The following is a 17,434-nucleotide window of genomic DNA, read 5'->3' on the forward strand; positions in this document are numbered from 1 at the left end:
TTCTGGAGCCTTGGAAATATTTAGGCCCCCTTTACACTTAGACGCTTTCATTGCGTTACGTTACCCTTTCTGCGCACTGGGTAACGCAACAGCAATGAAAGTCTATGGGGGCTAGTACACTTACACCGTCAGGTCACACTGCACCAGAAGTTGCTGATTGGCCATTGATTTGCAGCAAGGTCAACAGTGTGTTACCTTCGGACTTCTGTGGCAGAAACTTAACTTTTTTTTTGTTGGCGACGGTGCAGCTGCATGCGCGGAACAGCGCAAATACGATGGGGAAGCCAGGAAATACTTCCTGTCCAGCAAGGAGTATGCCACTGAGCAAGGGGCGGAGCTATGCATATGATCCTGTTGGTTCACTCTGCCGCAGTGTCATATCACTTGATGATTTTTGCAGCGCGGTGCGATGGGGGCAGAGCATCGCACTGCAAATGCAAGGGCCAGGTATAAAACCGGCCTAAAACAAGAGGATCAGCCTGATCAATCCAAAAGTTGGCCCTTTTAATCTCCCCTTTAGAGAAAACACCTCACTTCCTGTTATCTTTCTAAGTACTAGTGGCAGGCCGAGGCAGAGGCGAGAGAGGCTCCAGCCTCAGGGCGCAGTGTTGGAGGGGCGCACAACACACTAAGCTATCATTCCCCTATTGTGTTTGAAGCAGAGATAAATAAGAAAAAGGGATATGGCAGTGACTGCAAGCCAGATAACTAGTGATTAAGGTGTTGGGGGCCCTGGGGTGCCTCTTAGTCTAATAGCAATCAGTGTGTGACGGCTGGTGTGGGAGGGATGGAGGGCGCTCTTTGGTGTCTTAGCCTTGGGTGCTGGAGGACCTTGTCCCGGCTCTGTTTCTAAGAGAGGAAATGAAGAAACGTGACCCCAACTTGGGACCAAAGAGGAATGACTACCTTGCAGAAGTTGTAACTTATCTCCACACCATCACATGACTTTATTCGCTGCTTCTTTTCGTCCCATCGGATGTTTGGGAAAAGCCCATCTGCGGTCAAACTGCCGTAGTGTTCGATGAGCAAAGTCTAGAGTTTCAGTAAGGCCAGCTCCCACCACCTCGTTAATGGAACGTTAATGAGATAGAACGCTCTCTCATGAATAATTTAAAATGCAGCCGTGTGCTACGCCTGACGTTCCGCAGACAACCGCCTTCTTCTGTTGCCAGACTGCGGCAAGACTGAACCATGAGGCCATTAACACATTTGATAGGTTAGAGCAGTAGGGCACGACGGTGATGTAACGCACAACGTCTTTGGTTAAAGGCTCTCCGGATGGATTACTTAGATGAAATTGCCCTTGCACGGTCGGATAACTAGTCTTGCCTCGCTTCTCCGAGGAACATATGAGATTCTGGAGTGTCATGGAAAGCTCTCTGTAACTCGGGGGGGAGAGCATGTGTCCTCTGTGTTTGCTACTGACTTGAGACGTCTTGGAAAAAAATGCAAGAAGATCGGTCTTGTTGTCTTATAAAATATTTAAGAGCCTTCGAGAATGTAATTTTTAGAACTGTCTCTCGACTTCCCCAACATCATCTCTCTTGGCTGTCTCGGTTGCACGTTGTGAAGGCTTTTATGAGATCCCACAAGACATCTTTATTCTTCTGTGACTGAGTCCTGAATCAGTATTTCCTCAGCCTCCCTCATCACGAATGTCGCATTCCAGTCTGCTCTTGATCTGTCAGGCACTTTTTCTTACCAGTGTGAGAATTTCTTCAATCCTCTAATCTCCTTCCCCAGAATGTTTTTATTAGGTTTATCTAGTTTTCCCTCAAGTTTATAAGATTATTTAATGCCCAGGGCCAGGAAAAAACTAGTTTTGGATAACGTGTAAAGGGGGGATAGGACCTCTTTTGGAATCTTACTGGTCTCTTTGCCCCATCCTTTCCTTGGGGACTTTAAACCCTGGTGGACCCAGAGACAACAGTAAAAACAATCAGGAGTTCTAACATGTCCTCACTCTACAAAAATGTTTTATCAGCTGGACTAGAGAAAGACGGGGACATCTCCCAGCATGGGGCACAGCAAAAAAATCTCCAAAGAAGTTCTGGCATCTATCTACACTTTCAAAGTTTTTTAACCAAAATCGGATCCTCATCATGGCCATCTCCTCATGTGACGTTGCACCACAGCTCCTCATTCTATCTCTGTATTGCAACATTCTAACCTCCGAAGTTGAGCTTAATTTTTGAGCCTCATCATTTGCTCCTCAAAGTCTTCTAACCTTTACTTATGTATGCTCACAGTTGTTGTCTGCACATTTAAAAAAAAATGTTTTTTGTAGGATCTACATATTTGGGAGATTCAAGAAGTGTTGCTTTGTTCCCAAAATAAGGAGTATTGGGGAACCTGTGTTATCCTGTTACTCTTTTTATCCTCCTTCAGGTCTCCAGACACACTTTTTTCCCTAAATTTTCCATAAATACTCATCCTTCCAAGGTCATCCTCTATGTTTTACTAAGATCACCTGTGGGTAACATCAGTGGTCATTAGAAGACCAAACCTAAATGCTGAGATAATAATAATAATAATCCAAACATTTGTATAGCGCTTTTCTCCTGTCGGACTCAAAGCGCTCAAGAGCTGCAGCCACTGGGACACGCTCAAGAAGCCACCCTGCAGTGTTAGGGAGTCTTGCCTTGAACTCCTTACTGAATAGGTACTTGACCTAGCCAGGATTCAAACCCTGGTCTCCCATGTCAAAGGCAGAGCCCTTAACCAGTACACTATCCAGCCACTGTGAGATCTGAGATGGAGTCCATTGGAGCCCATATTTCCCATTAAGTAGGGCTCTTCATGAGGTTTTTACAGTCCTATACCTGCTTCTGGTGGCAGGAAAGGTTATGATCTCCATCATCCTATCTGAGACTTCTATCGCCTGTCTTAAAACAGACCTGTCATTTCAAAAAGTCTGACCAAAAAAAAAAAAAAAAAGTTAAATCCAGTACCGCTTGTGTCAAAACAGATGTTACTGTATTTTTTGGACTATAAGACTCACTTTTTCTCCCCCAAAAGTGGGATGATAAAGTCACTGCGTCTTATAGTCCAAATGCAGGGAGTTCCTGACTTGTGAACGCCTGCCAATACTAACCTCCAACACCCTTGCTATGTCGGGGACTCCCTGTACTGCGCCCATGTAGAAGAGGACACAAGGGGACAAACTGAGGCCACAGGGGGGGACAAACTGAGGCCACAGGGGGGCACAAAGGGGCATAGAAGAGGACACAAGGAGGACACAGGAGGACACAGGAAGACAAGAGAGGTAAAAGAGGGAATGAAGTACAAAGGGGGCATAATCTACATGATACCCCTTCACCATGGATGCACCAGGTTTGTATATATATTTTTTCCACCGGTTTTTATCCTCCAAATCTATGTGCCTTATGGTCAGGAGTGTCTTATCCATTTATGCCTCCTGGATGTAGTACCTACGTCCAGGAGGCCACGTGCGCGTCCGCGCACTCCCGCGGCCGATTGCGTGCGTGCACGCGCACTCCCGGCCGCGGATTCGGTAGCCCAGGAATCAATGTATCGGGCTATGGTGCCCGATCACTGATTCCTTTCCCCCGCTGAAAAAGCGACAGCTTCTCTCGGAAGCTACACTTTTTCTGAAGCACTGTCCCTCTAAGCATACATTGTACGCTTAGAGTGACGTCATGTAAACAAACTCAAGATTGCCATCTTGTGGCCAAAAAGTAAAACTACAAGTAACAGTAAAAATACATTGCAATACACAAATATTTCCCCAAATAAAGCACTATTTATATCCCACCCTCCCAAAAATGCCCACATAAAATGTTTAATAAAAAAAAAAAAAAAAACATTACTATTAAAAAAAAAACAACACATAAATATTTACCTAAGGGTCTAAACTTTTTAAATATCTATGTAAAGATGAAATATTTCTCTCTATTTGTTTTTTATAAGCTTGTAAATAGTGATGGATGCAAAACGGAAAAAATGCTCTTTTTTTTCCAAATAAAATATTGTCGCGATACATTGTGATAGGGACATAATTTAAACGGTGAAATAACCGTGACATATGGGCAAATACAATACATGGGTTTTAATTATGGAGGCATGTTTTATTTTAAAACTATAATGGCCGAAAACGGACAAATGAATTTTTTCATTTTTTTTCTTATTCTTACTGTTAAAATGCATTTACAGTAAGGTAGCTCTTAGCAAAATGTACCCCCCAAAGAAAGCCTAATTGGTGGCGGAAAAAACAAGATATAGATCAGTTCATTGTGATAAGTAGTGATAAAGTTATAGGCTAATGAATGGGAGGTGAACATTGCTCGGATGCATAAAGTGAAAACGACTGAAGGCTGAACTGGTTAATGTCCGAAAAATACGATAATTCTTACCTGCTGTGCTAGATATAATTCTCTCTAAAAGGTCCCAAATCTATTACTTTAGTTTGCACCTTACCCCTTTGTAAAGGCCCACCCATTTCCTAGTCTGAATGACCACCTTTTCTCCCATTGGACTGTTTCAAAGATGGGTTGGGCTTAACAAAAGCAGGGACTGCCATGGTGCAGAAGGGAGCAGAAAGTCAAAGAGAACTGTAGAGAGTAGAGAGATAACACATTTACTAACTGGCCGGTAACGGTAACACACCCTACAGGCATTTGATATTAGAACTCAGTAATAGTGCAATGTCTTAGCTTTAGCTGTACAACCCAACACTCAACAAAGTTTTATATATACCATGTGGTATAAAAACGGCCACCATCAGGGTGAGGAAAGACAAGGCAAGACACAGAACATTTATATCACACTTTTCTACTTGCGGACTGAAACCGCTTAACAGTTGCAGCCACTTAGGGTGCTCTCCACGTGTGTAAGGAGGCGCGGAGGAGCAGCCGCCTCTGATCAGCGCGAGGCGGCTGCTCCCACTGAATGCGGAGGAACCGCCGCGTCTGACGCGGCGGTTGGTGCACGTGACCCTGTCTCCACTGGGTCCCAGCGCGGGGAGGCCGCCGCCCGTACGGCTAGCGGTGCGGCCAACCCCGCGCATGGGGCACCCGAGGGCTTGCCGCACAGTGATGTGGCTGGGACTCGTAGTCCCTCTAGATTTAGAGTGACGCGCGCGCACTCAGGCAGGATCTATATTATAGTCAGAAGTGAGTCAGCTGACCAGGCTGGTCAGCTGACTCTGACTCCACTCCTCATTGGTCCAGCACTTAGGGAGGTGCTGGGAGTGCAGATATGTATATATACTGCTAGCTGGTCATTTCTCTGGTGTCTGGCGTTGCGATCACTTATGTGGGAGCACCCAGATCCGTAGTCAGATCCGCAAGTGTGCCGGGACCAGCTGGAGCTGTAATCCTACACTAAGCTAGATTTTGTTTGATAGCTAAAGTACTAGTTTGATTGTGATTATCTGTTATGACTCTTTGCCTGCCTGACTATCCATCTGAACTCTGATCTTGTACCTCGATATTTCTGATACTCTGTTGCCGAACCCCGGCTCGTCCTTGACTCTGCTCCTGCCTCCTGATCTTGTACCTCGATATTTCTGATCCCCTGTTGCCGAACCCTGCTTGTACTTTAGACTCCGCCTTTGCCTACTGTATCTGTACTTTATCTGCCAGTGTGTTTACGACCTAGCTTGTCCGACCTCGAGAACCGACCTTATTGTTAGAGGCGGTTCCCCGTCCGGCTAGTGACACTTCCTCCAGAGTGTCACTTTCAGACAAACCTTCCTACTCCTGCAGCCTGACTCCTCCCGCCTTGGAGAGCTCAGGTCTTCGGAAGGAATCTGTGCAGTACTCCTTGCTGCACTGAGGCATTGTCCTCTAAGTGTTACTGTTACACCAAACACTACACTCTACTCAGGTGAACAGAGGTTAGCTGGTATATCGGATTATCGGTGATACTGCAGATCACTTATAATCTGGTATACATCTGTATTCCCAGTGATACTGCAGATCACCGGTAATCAGATCCTCTCTGTGCTTCACCGATCCTTACAACGTGTGACCAGGAGCATTAGAGGAGCTTTGGCCAAAGACTGCTTTCTGGCTTGTGTAGGGATTTGAACTCTGGTCAATGGCTCAAGCCCTACACTACTTTCCAATATGCTATCTAGGAGGTTAGGTGTAGCTAGTATTCCAGGACTGGGCCCAAGGTGGAGGGCTCAGTATATAACCACGATAGAAGGTCCCAGGAACCTTCTCGAAGTGTCCTTCTTTGTCAAGGTCCAGTAGATTTTTTATGGAGCGCTCAAATGTCAGCTTTTTGTGTCAAATGAGTTCGGTCAACCTGCAAATACAAATTATCCTCTTTATAAAATGGACTTTTGTTGTGAAACAAGTTGAACAACCAAAAAAAGTTGCTTGCTATTGTTCACACAACTGATAAGACTGATAAGACACCAACAGTTGGACTGACGTCTTATCAGTTGTGTGAACAATAGCAAGCAATTTTTTTTGGTTGTTCAACTTGTTTCACAACAAAAGTTGTTTGATAATTGTGTTGCATAAAAGACCGCTGTTGAGCGTCTGTATGGGGCTTTACGGTACTGCATCATTGGGCTCTCTGTTTACTTAGGTGATCTCAGGCTATTGACTCAATAAAAGAATCACCTACACCCACTCACTGCTTATAAAATCTGGTCACATGACCTGTAGCTGCCTAGCTGAAGGAGCATAACAGCAGCCTCTCTGGATGTGGAATCCATTGCTTTGGCTATGAAAGACTGCAGAGATAATAGCAAGCTTTGCCTGCCTGCCTATAAAATCAAATGTACTCGGAGCTGGGCTTAGATGAAGCGGTTATATTGATTACTGAATGAAATATGTGCATTTTTTCGGTAGTATTTATAGGCACAGACAAAGCGGTGCCCTCTTAAGCGCAGCTGGATAAGGTTTTTATCCCTTTGTAAAGAGTAGCTTTAGTGATTGTAGCATGACTCAGGAGCTGCGGGGGTCAGAGGTGGCGGCATCTATGCGGCAGACGCCTACGCATGCGCTGGCATTAGTCTGCCATTGATCATCACAGCGGGTGATAAGCTGGCATTCCGAGGGGGGTGGGACTACACAACAATTAGTCCTACGCTAATCAGACCCTGAACGGCGCAGGTGGCGGAGGGTGGGTGGAAGAAAGGGGGGGAGGGGAGGCGGGCAAAGTAGCAAACCGATTACCGAGCATCAGGCGAAAACTCATACTCTGTAATATGTAGATCTAAGTTACTCTTTTCAGTTCGTTCGCTATTTCAAGAACCATTTTTTAGGTGAAAATATTCCATATTATCGATTGTTCACATTTACTGAACGATTCTTTCTTCAAATTCGATCATAAAATCCAACTTTCGGATCAATTTTATCCAATTTAGCAATCGACAAAAGAATCATTCCTTATCGATTGCCTACGTAAACGGCAAATTTTCTATACAATTCGATTATTAAAATCGCATCGAAAGATCGCATTTGGTGAAAATAATGTACTGTTAATGGACACCTTAAGATAATTCCGGGTAGGCTGATGTTCAGGGCCGGTTCTAGACTCTTTGCTGCCTGAGGAAAACTTGTGAGGATGTGACCCCTCCCCACTTCCGACTTGGAATGATCGCACAGCACAGACAATTTACTCTGCTCCATTTAATGTCCTCACATGACATGCTGCAGCTCAACACAAGAACACACTGGCTGGCTGTGAGTCTGTGACAATCTGCTCACCCTCAGCCACTCCATTCCTCCTCACTCAGGACAACAGTGCCACCTCCTCCCTTCTGCTGTGCAAGTCGGATGAAACACTGCTGCTCTCCTGCCTCCCCCCTCCTCACTCACTGTCAGACTCCTCACACAGCACAACAAGCTGCTTTTCCCCAATGCTGCTCTCCTGCCTCCCCCCTCCTCACTCACTGTCAGACTCCTCACACAGCACAACAAGCTGCTTTTCCCCAATGCTGCTCTCCTGCCTCCCCCCTCCTCACTCACTGTCAGACTCCTCACACAGCACAACAAGCTGCTTTTCCCCAATGATGCTCTACTGCCTTCCCCCTCATCACTCACTGTCAGACTCCTCACACAGCACAACAAGCTGCTTTTCCCCAATGATGACCTCTTCACCTCGCTCTCATCTCGCTTCTCCTCCTACTCTGACGACATGCTGTTAGTGTAACCACACAGTACAAACATGCTGTTCCTGTAATCTCTGTGCCTGATGCAAATGTTTCACCTTGCTTCATGAGAGTACCGGCCCTGCAGATGCGTTCCCCCATATAGCCAATGGAGGTAAACGCATCTGCCCCGGACTCCAGCTGGACCACAGCGGACCATCAGAGCGGACACTACACTGTCTGCTCCCACTGGACACTCACGATCTGGCTGCAAGTGGGAACACAGCCTAAATCAGTACACTTCCGGTACAGTCCTGTCCTGTTAGTTTTGTATCTGTTTTGCTACGGACAGCAAAACATGCACAATTCAACAGGCCATTGAAATCCATAGCCTCGCTAGGGAAATGATCGCCGATACTGTTTGCTCGCATTTCTCGCAATTTTCTGTATGTTTTTAACTCGCAGAGCTTACTGCTTTTTCCAGCACAATGTACGCATTTGCATTTACAGAATAGGCCACCACAAATGGAAAAATCGCAGAATGATCGCAGCAAAATGTTTGCGGAAAAAGCGATCACAAAAGCCGACGGAAACCCGGGAAAACGATCCAGCAATTGTGTTTCATCCCTAAGGGCTTCAATTCTAACACTAACATCTAATCAGCAGCCATGACAGTATGATATGAAATCTGTTTCCTTCGGGCTCCAACACAGAGAAATACTGACCTTTTGAACTTTTCTGCACTCTCTTGTTATCAGCAGTGTTTGTTCAGACAGATACAAGTGTTTTGTTTCCATTTTCTTTGTTTAGGAGTGCTGTGGCTGCATAGGACTGCAGTTTGTACGCCTCATTTGCAGAGATACAACACTGGATTTTATTAATGTAATACAAACTCGAACCTGAAATGAGCCTTCCCTTTACATAGGTGAGTATCTAACCTTTTTTTTGTCAGATTTGCTTTAGATTTGCTTTAACCCTTACAATGAAAAAAACAAAAACAAAACACAGATGAGTTCTTGGTAGGCTCGGTACTAAAGTATACAGTATATACCAATATTTATCTCATCCTGTTAGTTCAGATACACTTTACAGCTCTGCAGATTCGATTCTGAAATACGTCTATCTGAAAAGTACATACAGAGAAACTTGGCCTTGGGCACCAGCGGACATTTCAGCATGACAATGACCCAAAACACACAGCAAAAGTGGAGAAGAAATGGTTAGCAGTCAGCAGACAACAACATTAACGTTATGGAGTGGCCCAGCCAGAGACCTGACTTGAATCCAATTGAGAGTCTGTGGAGGGAGCTAAAGATCAGGGTGATGGCAAGAAGACCCTCCAACCTGAAAGATTTGGAGCTCATTGCTAGAGATGAATGTGCAAAACTACCTGTGGAGACATGCAAAAAGCTGGTCTGCAATTATAGGAAGCATTTGATTGCTGTAATAGCCAATAAAGGCTTTTCTATTGATTATTGAGAAGAATATGGGCTTGATTCACAAAAGAGTGCTAACAGTTAGCACTCTTTTGTGAATCAAGCCCTATGAATCATTTTGGACTGGACACTTTTTGCTCAAATGTAAATAAAAGTTGAGAATTTTTTTTCCCACAAGAATGCCCCTTGTACAACATTATTATCTTTTTGGAGACACCTATGTCATTTGCCCTCAAAAAAACTACTTTCTGGTTGAATAAACGTAACTTTAAGTCAACATTTGCCAGGGGTATGAATAATTATGGGCAGTACTGTAGATATTATTTGTTTTGCCTCCCAAAACATTTTTGGGAATTGTGTTTGTCTGTTCTTGAAATGAGAAGACAGGCAGCAGCTAAGGAGAGTGAGAGGACAGTTTGGGCATTTCATTCGGCAGCTCTGACAGCTTCATGCTTCAGGGACTATTGAGAGGCTGTTAAAACTCACACAAAACTAATGCCAACTGTCAAAAACTGGCAGGACAAGGACTGGACACCTTTTATGTGTGAACGCAGCCTTAGGAGCAGCTAGAAAGGGCACCACAACATAACTCACACATTGTACAGCAATGCAGAAAGCATTCACATAGCACCACAAGTTAGCTAATCCAGATTTGTGTCTGGAGGCTCTGAAGCAAATGGAAAATTGAAAATAGCTTCTGTTCAGGGAGGGGGCTGGGACCCAAAAGTTCTGGGAGAAGAAAACAGTTTTAGGAGAAAAACATTCTGCTACTGTATGAAGACTGGTGAGAACAGGATAAAAGTACAGCAGTAGGCGAAAATGTAATGCACACCTGCAATGACAGGTGACGTGGACTCGGAGTTGCAAATCTACAGTAAGATTGTCATATGCAAGCAGCGCACAGTAATTTTATTGTTACTACATATAGTACTAGCCCTACTAAGAAATTGTCTGAAAGCCCTCCCTGTTTTCTAGTACAGCAAGTGTTAAAAAACTACCGAAGTTATTTATACAAAGGAGCTTGCTGAACAGCTTGCCGAATTCAGTTTGGTTTCCTAAAAAGTGAATAGAAGCCAACAGAGTTTTATTTGACTGAAAAAAGGATTCTGATAAGGTTTTAGTGCTGGAAAGTACTACAGGGCATTACTTCTGTTTGTTTTTCAGTTCAGCAAGGCAGATTTATCACAGATGCTGTTGAGAATTCAGTCTTAAAATGAAAGCCCTTCAACTGAAAATAAAGATGTAGGACTCAGTTCTATGTTTCTATTTACCTTTAGTAAAAATACAATTCATAAACTCATAAGTTTATTTCCACTTCAAGTTTGCTTCAAAAAAGGAACATTAATGAAAAGGGGGGAAATGAATCAATACACTGCAAAATGAGAAGTAAAAAAATAGAAGGGAGATCAAGAAATGTTTGATATTCACCATGAAATTCGTTTATATTCATCATCATTTTTACAGCTGGCAAACATGAAAAAAACAAAACAAAACTGACAGCACCAACTGCCATTATGTATAACCACACCTCCTAGGCTAAAAGGTTGTTTTTTTATAGATATACATATGTGCAGAGGGAGGTACTGGTTGCTTGGCAGTTGGAAACAGCTGTTATTTCCCACAATGCAACGAGGCTCACAGACAGCAAACTGTCAGAACCATGGTCCTGTCATCACACTGTGGGAGGGGTTTCACCACAATAAGGGGCCGTTAACATCACAAACGCGGATGGCCACGCATGCGGAACGCAACGCATACGAACGCACGCCATCCGCTTTTGTATGCGTTGCGTGGCTGATCCCATCACTGAAAAGTGAATGGGACAGCCGCGCGTTTTCTGCAAAAACTGCGTGCAGCATGCGTTCCCGGACCGCACTGGTCCGGAACGCATGCAGTGTGAACATCAGACAGTGCAGTCTATGCAATGTCTGATGTCGTGCGTGTCGGGCCACCCGCACGCGTTTCCAAAACGCGGCTGGAAACACGTGCAATGTGAACGGGGCCTAAGAGCCATACAGACCCCCCCCCCCCCCCCTGATGATTTATTTGAGAAAAAGTAAAGATTTCTCATGGAAAAAGGGGGTATCAGCTACTGATTGGGGTGACGTTCAATCCTTTGGTTACAGTTCCTCTTTAACCTATTGGGGACCACCCATAGTAAATCCCACGCCTGTAGTAAATCCTACGTCGCACTTGTGGCTTTTCTAACTCTGATGCGACGTGAAATTTACGCCGCCCGCTGTTTCCGCTCCCGATGCGATCGTGCGCAGCCGAGAGGGGAGATTAAGCTGTCATATGACAGCTGACATCTCCCCTCAGTGTTCAGGAGCCATATGGCACCTGATCACGTGATTACTGCGATCGCTGGTGGATCGTAGTGATCCTTGTTAGCACTACGGCGGTAGGGGGGAGAAGAGGATCCACTCACCTTCCTGACGTTCCCCCGGCGATCGGCGCTCCCCTCCACTCTGGCCGGCATCCCCACTCGCTCTGACGCAAGTGCCGGGTCCTGACTTGATGACGTCATCAAGTTGCGACTCTGAACTTAGCAGCCGTATGAGCGGGGATGCTGGCCAGAGCGGAGGGGTCCACAGCTGCTCATTGCTGGAGCCTGGGAGGTGAGTAGAGGCTGCTGGCTACAGGGGGGACATCTGGCTACAGTGGCTACAGGGACACCATGCCCAGCAAGCCACACTGGGTATCTGGCTGCCTGACCCCCCAACCCCCCCCCCCTGCCCCCCCCCAACCCCCCCCGCATGTAAATTAGCCTGGTCCTTAAGGCGGGTTAGGCAGCCGGTCCCCAAAGGGTTAAGGTCTCATCCTCTTGAAAAAGAGTTAACTTCCATTACCAGGCAGAACAGCGTAGCGTTAATAATTAGATTGCTCCCGTACACCTCTTGCCATACATCACCTGTTAGTAATATAGTCATGGCTGTGCAGTATTTATTACTGCCATGTGTCATCCATCTCCCGTTTCTGTAGAAACACAGGTTGCTCTGGTGACAGCCAACGAGTCAGTAACCATATTTGTTAAGCTGCGAGACCTTGAGGCCTTCAGCAATACATCCTCCGCCACCCCCGCCTGCTGTCCTTGATGTATGTAAGTACAGATCTATCAGAGTATTACGTCTATATCACCAACTCGTGTCATCCCTGGATGCATGCCTTATGGAAGAAGTCAGTATATATGTCCTATGAAGTTAATTTAAAGTCCTAATTCCACCTCCTGGAGTTTTTCCTCCTTCGTACATTTGAATAGGGGCGGGCAATACAACTACTCACACAGTTAACTAATTTGAGGGAAAAAAATAAAATAAATCAGTAACATGACCCATAGGTCCCTCACACAAGCATGAGGCTGAGTGGGTGTGCCCACACAGCAACAGTTCACATTATCCAAGCTCCTCCCTCTATTGCTGGGAGACAAACACTTTGTGGTCAGCACTGTGGCTCAGTAAATTCTTATCTTTATGAGACTGAGCTGAGACTGCAGTGCTGGCTGAAAATAGTTAACATCGCAGAAGGAGGAGGAGTTGAATGAGGTCAGGTGATCTGTGCTCATAGGGAGAGACTGGCTACTGCCTCCAGTCTGCTCCTCTCTAACTACATACAAAGTGAGGCATCATGGGAGATTTTTCTCACTTAAAAAAAGTGTACCTACGGTGGTATAATGAGATGGTTACCTAAGAAGAGGTAAGCCTCTGGATACTGGGATCAGATACTGGGGAGTATAGGCATTACTAAATTCAGCTAATACTAAAAAAGAACAAACATTACACCCTCCTGATTCTCTAACTGCCCCCGGTCTGGCGTTATTTCATCGTGGGACTCACGGCTAAACTTATTACCTTCAAAAACAGGTCTTGGCATCGCGGCCAGTTTGCCGTTGGCCAGAGTTTGCTGATATTTGGCCGTAACTGGCGATGCGCTTGCCAGATCGTGAAATAATTAGCTTAGCAAGGCGTGCCAGCGCTCGTCTCACCGCGGGATGTCGCGCCCCGTCATTAATGAGTTTACATTCAGAGGAAACAGAAGTTTTCTGGCCTTGAGGGTCAGGAGGAGAGTTTTTGAGGTGATATCTAACCACAAACAGATGCAAAGAAATAAACACCCTAACTTAAAGTGGATCCGAGATAAACTTTTACTTATTGCATAATTGTGTTCCTTTCATATAGTTTATAGGGCATTCCTCAAGCCAAATACTTTTTTTGTTTTGTTTTAATACCCTAATTCCCTATAAACTAAACAAGCCTCGCCCACAGATCAAAGTGCCTTGGCACTCCATGTTGCAAGGGCTTATGGGAGCTAAGTCTTGGCAGGAGGAGGAGGAGGTTACTAGCCATTGATTTTAGAGGCAGAGGGGAGGAGGGAGGAGGAGAGGGGACTGAATTTACACACAGGCAAGCTGATAGCATCTCCAGCCCTCAGCCTGTGACAATGTGACAAACAGAACATGGCTGCCCTCATTGTATCACAGGAAGAAATCACCATAAACTTTTGAAGCTGTTTGCAGCTAGATATGCTGTGTAAACTATCTAGACTTTAGATACGATATATAGACAAGTTACTTGTTATAGTTAGTTTTTCATCTCGGATCTGCTTTGAAGAGGAACTGTAACCAAGGATTGAACTTCATCTCAATCCGTAGCTGATACCCCCTTTCCCATGAGAAATCTTTACCTTTTCTCAAATAGTTTATCGGCGGATCTGTATGGCTGATATTGTGATGAAACCCCTCCCACAGTGTGATGTCATGACCATGGTCCTGACAGTTTGCTGTCTGTGAACTTTGTTGCATTGTGGGAAATAACAACTTTTTCCAACTGCCGAGCAACCAGTATCTCCCTCTGTGCATTTATAGATCTATAAAAAAAAAATCAGTGGCAGGTGCACGTGTGGCTTGTGCTCGATGAGATTTACACACTGGGAATTGGTTAATGGGAATAATTGTTGCCAGAGCCAATCAAAGATCCTGGGAATGAATGAACATGACTCCAATTAGGAGCCATATTCATTCATAAATACGAAAGTAAAAATAATCGTAAAAAACCTAACCAAGGACAGTGTGTATTGCCATCTTATGGCCAAAAAGTAAATTAAAATAAGAATACATTAAATAATAAATGTATTATAGTTATTAACCCCCTTCTAATTCCCCTCACCTGTAGTTATCAGAATAAAACACTTCTAAAATAAAACCCCAAGTGACAGCATTTAAAAACTTGTAAGTCATAAGGGTACATTACTGTTATTTTTGCAAATAAGAGCTTGTAATTATTGATAGGGTACAGTGAGTAAACAAAAAAAACAGAAATAAACACATTTATTTCCAAATAATAGATTGTCACCATACATTGCACTAAGAATATAATCCAAATCTTGTGATAACCGGGACAAATGGGCAAATAAAATGTGTGGGTTTTATTTACAGTAGAAATTTAAACCCATTGAGAAATAGTGTATTTTTTCCAGTTTTTTTTTTCTTGTTTTTCGCTTTAAAATGCATAGAAAATAAAGCAATTGCTAAATACAAATAACAAATAACACCCACAAAAAGCCTAATCTGTGGCAAAAAACAAGATATAAATCATCCAGGTGTGATAAGTAGTGATAAAGTTATTGGCAAATGAATGGGAGGAGCACTGATATGTCTGAGTTTAATGTAATTGATTGAACTTCTGCAATCTTTTTTTTTTTTTTTGCAACAGGTTTATTAACATGTTCTGCCTAGAAACACACCAACGTATGCAAATTTTTGCCCTGAAATATGCAAATCCACATTTCACATGCGAAGTACTCGACTTGGACGCAAACATGTTGAGCACGCAAAAAAAAAAAAATAACTATGCTGCACATTTTTAGCCTATAATGCAAACAAAAATGCACATGTAATGGAAATGAGCCTATACATTTTAATTTGTAATCAGATGTGAATTTTTGCTAAGAGGAAACAACTTAAATTCTCTGTGGAGAATTATCTAATGTGCGTATGAGACTTAGGCCTCTTTCACATTGGGACGTTAAAGTCGCACAACGTGCCCCTAACGCAGCGCATGTAGGTTATGAAATTGGACGTTATTTTGCACTGCGTTATGTGTCTCCCGGTGCGCCGTTTTCGTTGCATACTAATGGAACGAAAACGGTGCATGCGTTACATTTAAAAAAAACAAAACCTTACTGAGCATGTGCAACACACATAACGCAGCAAATGTATTGCTAAACGCACAGCATGCAGCACTTTCTAAATATTGCTACACGTTACACACAACGCAACGTGTGCACTGTGAATGTCGCACAGACTTTGTATAGCTGTGCGTTAGTCTGCGTTATAAAATTTTCTAACGTGCGTCTTTAACGTCCCACTGGGAAAGAGGCCTTAAGGTTAAAATTGGAATTCAGGATTTGAAGCAATATAGCTTTTATTTGAATTGAGAAATAACGGGATTTGCTCACTGTCGCCCTTGAATATTATCGCCAGGTCTGCTCTGACGCTCACGGTAAGGGGAACGCTAAAGTCAGGTCAGGTTTTTCGTCCAGCAGCTGGTGGGTTAAGTTTAATCCTTGTTTGGGAAGGAATCCAATCGATAAGCAATCTTGCTGCAGATACTAGGCTGTTCCAATATGACAGCAGGAAATAGACTGCGAGAAAAGGAAGGGGGGGGGGGGGGACGACAATAAAATTAGCCCACCCCCATGGCTAAGTGATTGAACGCTGTCCCTGTAGATCGCTAATTAACTGCTGAGCTCCAGGTTCTTCTCAGCTATTCGCAGCACGTTAAATATTGTCGGGAAAGATGGCGATTTCTGAATGATCCTCATCGGCAGAGCGAACTCAGCAAAAGCGTTTCTGCTCCAGTAATCGTATCGTCACTTTGTGGGGTAATAACGTTTGTCAGGTGTACAGCGCAGGCAGGAAGGAGTGCAGCTACCAGCGCAGTCCCCGGAGGGGGGAATTAGGAATAATCTTGTCTGAGGACTGAAAGGATCGAGTTTCGAGAATGAAAAGGTCAAAACCAGGAGGAACTGAAGGTCATGACCGACTGCTTTGTTTCGGTAAATAGGGCCTAGTTATAAAGATGTAGTGATCTGCTAAAGCTATGTACACACCAGCCAGACAACATTGCGTGAAACGACCGTCCAACGATCAGTTACAGAATATAAGTGATGTGAACGGCGGCAGGAGACAGAAAACAAGATGCCAAATGATCGATAACCAATAGGATCATTCAACGGTCGCTCGGAATGCCCGAGTACAATGGTGGATCATTCGTTTATTGTTCCATCAAGCCGTTGTTTTTACTTCCCATATTTAAACGCTGAGTCCTCCATCTTTTCTTTCGAAATGAATGATGAAGCTTCTTTATTTGCGACTTAAAGGATACCTTCGTCCTTAATTGATTCGGTAATTGATGCCCTGTGTGGGGTGGGGGAAGGTGCGCATAGGATTCATGCACCTCCTGTAGCCAAGCGTCTGTCTCCATTAATCTGTAACCAGCCCCTTTCCAAAGCCCTGGTCGGCGGGGTGGGCGAAGGCGCAGTATGTCCGCGGGAGTACCCATGCACTCCCCCGGAAGACATCCCATAAATAAGCAACATGGTGGCGTAGTGGTTAGCGCTCTCGCCTTGCAGTGCTGGGTCCCTGGTTTGAATCCCAGCTGAGGCACTATCTGCATAAAGTTTGTATGTTATCCCCGTGTCTGTGTGGGTTTCCTCCGGGCACTCCGGTTTCCCCCACATCCCCAAAACAAGCAGATAAATTAATTGGCTTCCCCCTAAATTGGCTCTTGACTACGATACATAGACTGAACGATACAGACATATGACTATGGTAGGGATTAGATTGTGAGTTCCTCTGAGGGACAGTTAGGTGACAAGACAATATACTCTGTACAGCACTGCGTAATATGTTGGCGCTATATAAAAACAT

Source organism: Hyperolius riggenbachi, unplaced genomic scaffold, assembly GCF_040937935.1.
Source record: "Hyperolius riggenbachi isolate aHypRig1 unplaced genomic scaffold, aHypRig1.pri scaffold_216, whole genome shotgun sequence".
Taxonomy (NCBI): domain Eukaryota; kingdom Metazoa; phylum Chordata; class Amphibia; order Anura; family Hyperoliidae; genus Hyperolius; species Hyperolius riggenbachi.